This window comes from Notechis scutatus, chromosome 3 (genome assembly GCF_049901735.1).
Source record: "Notechis scutatus isolate UNSWTSFEM ecotype Mainland chromosome 3, rNotScu1.2, whole genome shotgun sequence".
NCBI lineage: Eukaryota > Metazoa > Chordata > Lepidosauria > Squamata > Elapidae > Notechis > Notechis scutatus.
Window position 1 is genome coordinate 68,736,568 of NC_142011.1, and position 9,769 is coordinate 68,746,336.

The window sequence follows — 9,769 nt, forward strand, 5'->3', positions numbered from 1 at the left end:
CCAAGTGTCCGGATTTTGATCAGGTGACCATGGGAAGACTATAAAGATTCTAAATGTGAAAAATGCTTATTCGTCATTTCTTTTATTGCCGTTCTAAATTTGAATGGTCATTAAAGGAATTGTTGCAAATTGAGGACTCCCTGCAAAGCAGTAGCCCCCGACCTTTTGGGCACCAAGGATCGGTTCCATGGATAAAGTTTTTTTCTGCAGACTGGAGGGGCTGTGGTTTTGCATGCGGCCTGCATCCCGTGGATGGGGGTTTCACTTGTTTGTGCAGCCCGGTTGCTGGTGTTGTGGCCTGTCGGCCGCTGGGCCCCCCAACAGCTGAATCGGAGGAGGAGGAGGAAGCATGGGAGTCAGGGTCACCATCAGGGTAACCTGGGAGCTCTGAGGGGGGAAAAGGGAATGGAGCTGGCAGAGAGAGACAGAGACAGAGGCAGAGCCTGGGCCATTTGCCAGCCCTCAGATGGAGAATCAACATCTCCTAGATCTGGAGCAGAGATGGTATTCAGCAGGTTCTGACCAGTTCTGGAGAACCGGTAGCTGAAATTTTGAGTAGTTTGGAAAACCGGCAAATACCACCTTTGACTGGAGATTTTGCAGTATCTTTCTCCTGCCGCACCCACCAAACCGGTGGTAAAAAAAAATTTGAATCCCACCACTGGTCTTGAGGTGGTTGATGAAGAAGAAGAGGAACACCTGGGTCCAGTGTCTGACACACGGCTGCAGAGAAGAGGAGAGCGGTGGAAAGCTGTGGGCCGATCCTGGGGAAGGAAGAACCACTTCTGCTAAGGAGGCCCCACCCTAGCTCTGGGGATAAAAGGCAGGGGGCAGAAATGAATAAGTGTGGCAGAGAACTATTCATCTTCCAGCCAGACTTGTCAACCTGTGAGATAATTTTTTTGCCAGGGCTGCCGACATTCCTAATAAAGGCATCTTTTGAGTTTATGTCAGAGGGTTTCCAGTGTTTGGGGAGCTGGGTCAGAACGGCTAGCATGCCCCACAGACTGGGGTGGGGTTGGGGACCCCTGCTGTAAAGAGAACATTAAGAAGCTAACAGTCAAACTTAATCTTCTTAATCCAAAGTCCTTGAGAATGCTTGCTAAGACCCTCTTGAAGATGGAAGTTCTTTGACCCCAGGGAATCGTTACCTACCTATGGGAGAGGAGAGGCGATCTACCAGAATGCTATGGCAGGTAGGATAAGCTGCTCTGGAGATTAAAAAAAAAAAAAACTTCAAACAGGAATTTAATTATTATGAGCTTTGGAAGGGGAGATCCAAGGGATCCAATAGGGATGATCACTTAAACGCGAGCCAGCAGTGTGTTGCAGCAGCCAAAAAAAAGCTAAATACAATCCTTGGTTGTATAAACAGAGGCACAGAATCAAAAGCACATGAAGTATTAGTACCGCTCTATAAAGCCTTAGCAAGGCCACGACTGGAATACCGGATCCAGTTTTGATCACCATATTACAAAAAAGATGTTGAGACTTTAGGAAAAAGTTCAAAGAGCAACTAAGACGATTAGAGGCCTAGACTCAGAAGCATATGAAGAATGGTTGCAGGGAGTCTTGAGAAAAGAAGGACCGGAGGACACATGTTAACAGTATTTGCAATATTCGAGGGTCTGCCACAAAGAAGAGGGGATCAATGTGTTTTCCAAAGCACCAGAAGGTAAGACAAGAAAGGATGGGTGGAAATTAATCAAAGTAAGAAGCGACCTAGAATCAAAGAGAACTTCCTAACATTGAGAACAATTAACCAGTGGAATGACTTGCCTTCAGAAGTTGTGGGGGCTTGATCACTGGAATTTTTTAAGAAAAGGCTGGACAGACACCTGTCTGAAATGCTATAGAGCCGTGATGGCGAACCTATCACACGCGTGCCACAGGTGGCACGCAGAGCCATTTGTACCGGCACGCGAGCTGCAGGCAAACTTACCTCACTGGAAATGCGCACAACTCACAGCTGCTTTTCGGCCAGTTTGAGGCCTTTTTCGGCCTCCAAAAGACTTGAGGAAGGCTTCTGCAGGCTTTGCAGGCCGAAAACTAGCTCCATTTTATCACTTCCTGTTTTTCTGAAAATATAGGAAGTGACGAAATGGGGCTAGTTTTTTGGCCTGCAAAGCCTGCAGAAGCCTTCCTCAAGCCTTTGGGAGGCCGAAAAAGGCCTCAAACTGGCCGAAAAGCAGCTGTGAGGCACACTGCAGGTAAAGGGGCGGCGGGGCTGGGTGGGTGGGGATTCTGCGCGCATGCATAGGTGTGTGGGGGGTGCACATTGCCTTCTGGGTGCTGGCACATGAGTGCGAGTGTGCTAGCGCATGCACAATTTTTGGCACAGGACCCCAAAAAGGTTAGCCACCACTGCTATAGGGTTTCCTGCTTGAGCAAGGGGTTGGACTAGAAGACCTCCAAGTTCTCTTCCAGCTGTCTTCTGATTGTGATATTGGACAGTGCATTTGCTGTGTATAAAGACTATAGTGTTCCTTACCTCACTTGAGGCACAATTTGTTTATTTATATTTTTAAAAATTGCTCTGTGGCATAAATGTCTTCAGTTTCCAGTGATTGAAATTGTTGCCCATGAAGCTGCTAATTTCCAAGGCAAATGGGATTAGCATAATAATTGTGTCTTTGGGTCCCTTACTGATGGTAAACTTAATTAGGTCAGTCTTAAGAACCTGCTATTTGAATTCATCTTCTGCATGATTGTTAATTAGCCCCGTTGAAGATGCTCTCATATACTTATAATCCTCTTGTTTCTTAAGAAGCAGAGGTTGTTTGCAAACAAAACAAAACAAAAATCCTTTATAGATTTTTTAAAAATTAGTTTTGTTTGCTTGGCCAGAAAGAAACTAATGCTTCAAGGGTTGTTGTTTTTTTCTCCATTTTCTTTGTTTCTCAGAAATATTTGTCATAATATTTCAAAATAGTAGCTATTCTTTTGTTTGGCAAGTAATCATACCTAAATATTTTGCTGACTTCACTTTTCTTGTCCCGAGAATCTATTTTCTAGGAATTAGAGATTACCCCCTCCTGAACTCTTAAGAAAACAGTCGTCCAAAACAAGTTTATCCCTCAATAATTTCATACTCCTATAGTCACTTGTACAAACAAGCCTCTCTTTAAATCTACCCCAGCAGTTGCTTTCAGAAGCAAGGAAAGAAAAGCAGAAAAAATGTATTTTTTTCCCCCTGGAAACATACAGCAATCAAAAACAATAATTTATTTTAGATGCTTTTACAGACTTCAGGATAAAAATTGCTGATCCACTTTAAAAATCAAAGTTTTTAGTGAAGCTTCAAAAGCTTCAGGTGGTCTATTTACAGGATGTTTTGGCACACCATGGGTAAGGAATGAAATGCCTCCATTCTTGCCTCCTGTTATTGTACTATACATATTTTTTAGATTTATATTCTTTTCTCCCCACCACCCGTCTCATCTAAGTGGTTTTGGGCAGCTCACAACAATTTAGAACAGGGGTCTTCAAACTTGACACCATGTTAGCTCAAGAATTCTGGGAGTTGAAATCCAAAAGTCTTAAACTTGCCAAGTTTGAAGACTCTTGATTTAGAACAACAATGCAATAAGAACATGTTAAAAACCAATATACAAGCATATAAAATCACCAATAACTCATCAGCAGTCAAATCCATCCTTGTTTCAAGCTCAACAAAGCCATTGAAAAAGTTCCCAATCATTAACGTACATCAAGTATGATGGCAGAGCCATCAGGGCCTTCTTAAAGACTAGCAGGGTCAAAGCCAATCTACTTTCTGAGGGGGTGGGATGAAGTCCTTTTTATGTATTTTTGAAAGTTCATATGCTAGACCTAACTCACAGACACCAGTAATCCTTGACTTATGACCGCCCACTTAGCAATTATTTGAAATTATGATGAACCTCCCAAAGGGTATTTACGATGCATATTTGAAGTTCAAATTGCCAGTTCCCCTCAAGCACACACATTATCACATTTTGGGCACTTGTCAACCAGCCTGCATTTATGGCTGTTTGCAGTGTCCTATGGTCTCACACAATTTATGATGCTCTTGCTAGAAACCAGAATTTATTTTTCATTTCTGGCAAAAAAAAAAAAAAAAAAGCTCACTGAGGACAATGGCTTCCCTTAATAACTGTAGTGTTCACTTAAGGACTATTGTAATATATGTCATAAAATCAGGTTGATCAAGTGTGTATTGACTTACAACCGCATGACACACAATAGAAATTATGGGCTTCATTTTAGTTGAACATTGAGAATTAGCTATATTGAATTAGCTATATTGCCATCTGCACCTCTATAGCTGTCTGGTTTGGTTCTGCAACCCAACAGAACAGACACAGAGGATAATTAGGACTGCAGAAAAAACAATTACTACCAACCTGCCTTCAATGCAGGACCTGTATACTGCATGAGTCAAAAAGAGGGCTGTGAAAATATTTACAGATCCCTCACATCCTGGACAAAACGATGCAAAAGAGCACTGCACACCAGAACAACTAGGCACAAGGACAGTTTTTTCCCGAACACCATCACCCTGCTAAACAAATAATTCCCTCAATGCTGTCCAACTATTTACAAAGTCTGCACTACTATTACTACTAATCATCACATCACTACTTATCACCCATCCCCTCCCACTTGTGACTGTAACCTTGTCGCTTGTATCCTTACAATTTATATCGACTGTTTCCTAGTATGATTTGATTGTTGATTGTACCCTATGACTATCATTAAGTGTTGTACGTTATGATTCTTGACTCTTGATGAATGTATCTTTTCTTTTATGCATATGCACCAAGACAAATTCCCTGTGTGTCCAATCACACTTGGCCAATAAAGAATTATATTCTATTCTAAAATACTGTCTCCCTTCTCCATCAATTCCATAATATTCTCACTATGGTACCTGCTCAGTGATCTCAGAAAAAACCACCAGGGAGGTCCCACCCTAAGCAGTCCAAAACCAAATGAGATTTGTAAACTAACTCCAGGAATGTCAGTCAGAAGACTACAGGCTGTCATATCCTGTTGAAAACTCAAGAGTTCTCTGAATGTTGCTCTGAACTACACCTCTGAACCTCCCTTACTACTGTATTGTTCGTGCTTTGCAGGGATGCTGAAACTGTACAGGCAATCCTCAACTTACAACAGTTTGTTTAGTGACCATTTTGGACCTAGGCAACTTAGAACTATGCCGCCTGACCTACCCTTAGTGCACAAAATTGTCTGCTACAACATCCTACCTGTCAATGACTACTTCAGCTTCAACCACAATAACACATGGTAAAACAACAGATACAAACTCAAAGTAAACTGCTCCAAACTTGATTGCAGAAAATACAACTTCAGAAAGAGAGTGGTCAACGCCTTGAACTCACTACCTTACTCTATTGTTACATCCTCAACCCCCTAAAACTTTAACCTTAAACAGTCTACCGTGCACCTCACTCCATTCCTAAGAGGGCTGTAAGGGGGCGTGCATAAGTGCACCAGCGTGCCTACCGTCCCTGTCCTACTGTTCCCATTTATTGTACTCATTTATTGTGTATATACTTATACCCATTTATATTTATATGCTTATATGTTATGTTCATACTTATACTTGCTTTCTCATACATGCTTGACAAACTAAACTAAATAAATAAATAAATTTGTAGTTATAACAGCACTGAAAAAAGTGGCTTATGATCATTTTTCACAATTATGGTTGTAAGTCAAGACAGAAGTCAGGAATTCTCACAAGGTTCTCCTCTTGTGTTGCAGAGGCTAACTCTTCTGAACGGTTTCCTCCATAATCTTTGCTTCTTAAAAAAAAAAAAGATGTTTGCAAACTACCGTGACAGTTCTAATAACCAGCTCTAGATGCAGTAATTGCACCAATTACTGTATCTAGAGTTGAAATGAAATTTCCCAGGAGACATTTTTTCTGTGAATATTTGAGATGTTTTACCCACCATCCTCCCCCACCTTTATGCTCCCAAATGACACTAAACCCAAGCACTGTAGAAAGTGTTAAATGTTGATCAGAGCCCCAGACATTTAGACACCGTGTTTCTTGCTGGGATCAAAATTTAAAAGAAAGGGAAACTTGCAAAGATTGATGATAGATAGATAGATAGATAGATAGATAGATAGATAGATAGATAGATAGATAGATAGATAGATAACCGTAGATAGATAGATACCGTAGATAGATAGATAGATAGATAGATAGATAGATAGATAGATAGATAGATAGATAGATAGATAGATAGATAGATACCGTAGATAGATAGATAGATAGATAGATAGATAGATAGATAGATAGATAGATAGATAGATAGATAGATAGACAGACAGACAGACAGATAGATAGATAGACCGTAGATAGATAGATAGATAGATAGATAGATAGATAGATAGATAGATAGATAGATACCGTAGATAGATAGATACCGTAGATAGATAGATAGATAGATAGATAGATAGATAGATAGATAGATAGATAGATAGATAGATACCGTAGATAGATAGATACTGTAGATAGATAGATAGATAGATAGATAGATAGATAGATAGATAGATAGATACCGTAGATAGATAGATACCGTAGATAGATAGATAGATAGATAGATAGATAGATAGATAGATAGATAGATAGATAGATAGATAGATACCGTAGATAGATAGATACCGTAGATAGATAGATAGATAGATAGATAGATAGATAGATAGATACCATAGATAGATAGATACTGTAGATAGACAGACAGACAGACAGACAGACAGACAGACAGACAGACAGACAGACAGATAGATAGATAGATAGATAGATATAAGGTAAAGGTAAAGGTTCCCCTTGCACATGCGTGCTGATTGTTTCCGGCTCTAGGGGGCGGTGCTCATCTCAGTTACAAAGCCGAAGTGCCAGCGCTGTCCAAAGATGTCTCTGTGGTCATGTGGTCGGCATGACTAAATGCCAAAGGCACACTGAATGCTGTTACCTTCCCACCAAAGTAGTCCCTATTTTTCTACTTGCATTTTTACATGCTTTCAAATTGCTAAGTTGGCAGAAGCTGGGACATGTAACGGGAGCTCCTTCTGTTACACAGCGCTAGGGATTCAAACTGCCAAACTGTCAACCTTTCTGATCGACAAACTCAGTGTCTTAGCCACTGAGCCTATATAAATCTTTTATATAGATTTAGATAGATATAGATAAGGATAAATGATGAAAATGAAGATAGATAGATAGATAGATAGATAGATAGATAGATAGATAGATAGATAGATAGATAGATAGATAGATAGATAGAGATAGAGATAGAGATAGAGATAGAGATAGAGATAGAGATAGAGATAGAGATAGGTAGGTAGGTAGGGAGAGAGAGAGAGAGAGAGAGAGAGAGAGAGAGAGAGAGAGAGAGAGAGAGAGAGAGAGAGAGAGAGAGAGAGAGAGAGAGAGAGATGGACAGACAGGCATGCTCCTGTCTAAACTCTTGGAATACTTCTTAGAAGTTTGATAAAACAGGATCCTGCCCATAAATTCTCTCTCAGCAAAGGATGTTGAGATGCCCTTTGCACAAGTGGACTGGAGTTGATGCCCTACGCCAGGGGTCTCCAACCTTGGCAACTGTAAGACTTGTGGACTTCAACTCCCAGAATTCCTCAGCCAGCAAAGCTGGCTGAGGAATTCTGGGAGTTGAAGTCCACAAGTCTTACAGTTGCCAAGGTTGGAGACCCCTGCCCTACGCAACTTGAGGACACCTTGATTAGAAAGGCTGTGTGTGAGAACTGAAATACCTTGAGTTTGTTACCCAGAATCAAAGGAAGCCCAAAGGCAGCTGAATGTACCAAGTATCACAATAGACCATGTAACCTTTCTTCAGTACAAATAAGGGGTTTGGACTTTCAAAGAAGTCAGGGCCCAGTAAATCATTAAGTGAGTTTTAACAGAGGTCTGCAGCTGTACCTTAAGTCTGCTATCCTGGATGGAGCCCAGTCCTAGAACTGATCCTGTTTATTAGCAGTCAAACCCAATCCTTCCAGGCGAGGGGGGGAAAGGCAAAACTGCTTCGCAGAGGTCAAATAGGTCAGCCTGGCTTCCAACTGATCCCACTCTGGGAAAGACCCAATACCACTAGTTTTCCCAGAGCCCCTTCCAACACTGTCCCCCAAACCGAGTTAGGGCTGGGTCTTTACAAGGAGAACCGAATCGGGGCTGCCGACCCCCATTTCCATGTACTCTTCCCTCATCGGACCCATGGGATACGCAGCCCCGAAAGGGAAGGGAAGGGAAGGGAAGGACTCCGGGGGCTGCCAGACCTGGGGCTTCGTTGCTCGGCGCTTTCGGCTTCGAGCCGGGAATCGCGGGCTCCGAACTAAACAAAGAGGGGAATCGGAGGCAAGATCTCCGTTAAGTCCTGGATCGGGAGATCTGCTGCAGTCCGCCAGTTACAGAAACGTCCAGAGCTGCGGTTAGGGGAGAAGCCTCTCGGGCTTGACTTACAAGGGGTGTGTGTGTGTGTGTGTGTGTGTGTGTCTGTCTGTCTGTCTGTCTCTCTGTCTGTGTGTGGCAGCCGGCCCGGGCAAAGGGGGCGAGCCGATCCTAGGATCGGTGCCCTCCGAGGGGAAGGGAGCCCGTGCAATCCTTCGGAGCGGCCGCGCTACTCCAAGGTCGCCCCCGCCCTCCCCCAATAAGCTGCGTCTCGGGCCCCCGCTCCTTCAGCCAGGCCAAGTGCTCTGCCCCGATTCCCGGACATCTATCTCCCTCCCCACCAGCGCTCCCTTGCCCGTCTTCGCCCTCGCCTTCCTCCTTCGAGACCGTCAAGCCTGGGGACCCTTCCAGATCGACCCGCGGGATCGGCCGGCCGTGCCTTTGCCTCCGCCGGCCAAGCAGACACACAAAGAAGCCGGCAAGTTGGGTTTTTACCTGGAGCCCGGAGCTGTGGCTGTGGCTGTGGCAGCTGGCCGGAGTGCACCCATCAGCCGCACCGAGGCAGGCTGCGCCCTCGGCTCCCGGGGTCCAGATGCGCCTGGTGGGCTGCCGCCTTCTCCTCCTGCGGCTCCCTTCCCCTCCCCCGGCGGGCGGCGACACAGCGCTCCCTGGAGTCCGGCGAGCTGCCCCGGGGCTTCTCCTGGCACAGGGAAATGCGCCTGGGCGCTCGCTCGCTCGCTCGCTGCGGGAAAGTCTGCCCAGATTGCTCGGTCGGGAAAGAGGAAAGGGAAAGGGAAAAGGGAACGTCCCCCTCCTTCCCCTCCCTTGCTCCAGCTTTTGGCCTGAGAGCCGCCTCTAGCGTTGACAAGTCAGACAACCTTTCCAGAACTTAAGGTGCGTTCCCCGTTCCCTGAGCTGTACATTTTGGATTGATTTGGCAGCGAGAGTCCCGTGCGAGGTGTTGAAATTTGCTAGCGAAGGTCTGTCTTCTCGGGTCTTTCCCCTCTTCCTTGATGTGGTAGCCACGCCTTTCCCGGATACATTGCAAGCTGCCCTTCTTTCGAGAAACTTTTCAGAGAGGTTCTCTGTGTTCCCACGATTTTAACTGCCAAACAAGAACTTTCCTAGATACGAAGGATGAAGGGGGAGAATGAATGAATGAATGAATGAATGAATGAATGAATGAGATATCTTCCCATTTTACCTCATTCCAAGGCCGGTTTTCCCCAGCCTGGACCAAATTATATAGGAGTCCAGAGGACTGAGAGGTTCTCATAATACTTATTTATTTATTTTATTTATTTTGTCAAGTGATTATAAGATAACAGGTATAAGTATAAACATAGT

General features: G+C 43.9%; 1 protein-coding gene across 2 annotated transcripts in view; it reads right to left on the reverse strand.

The window, feature by feature from the left end:
• The window catches only part of KANK4 (KN motif and ankyrin repeat domains 4), a 71,672-nt gene extending 62,488 nt beyond the window's left edge, over positions 1 to 9,184 (reverse strand). The window contains exon 1 of one of the 2 annotated variants that reach the window (XM_026665972.2): positions 8,918 to 9,184. The gene's annotated coding sequence lies outside the window, so the exon portion shown is untranslated. The remainder of the gene's footprint in view (positions 1 to 8,917) is intronic. The other variant, XM_087960380.1, reaches the window with a different exon arrangement.
• Between the last annotated feature and the right edge of the window lie 585 nt (positions 9,185 to 9,769).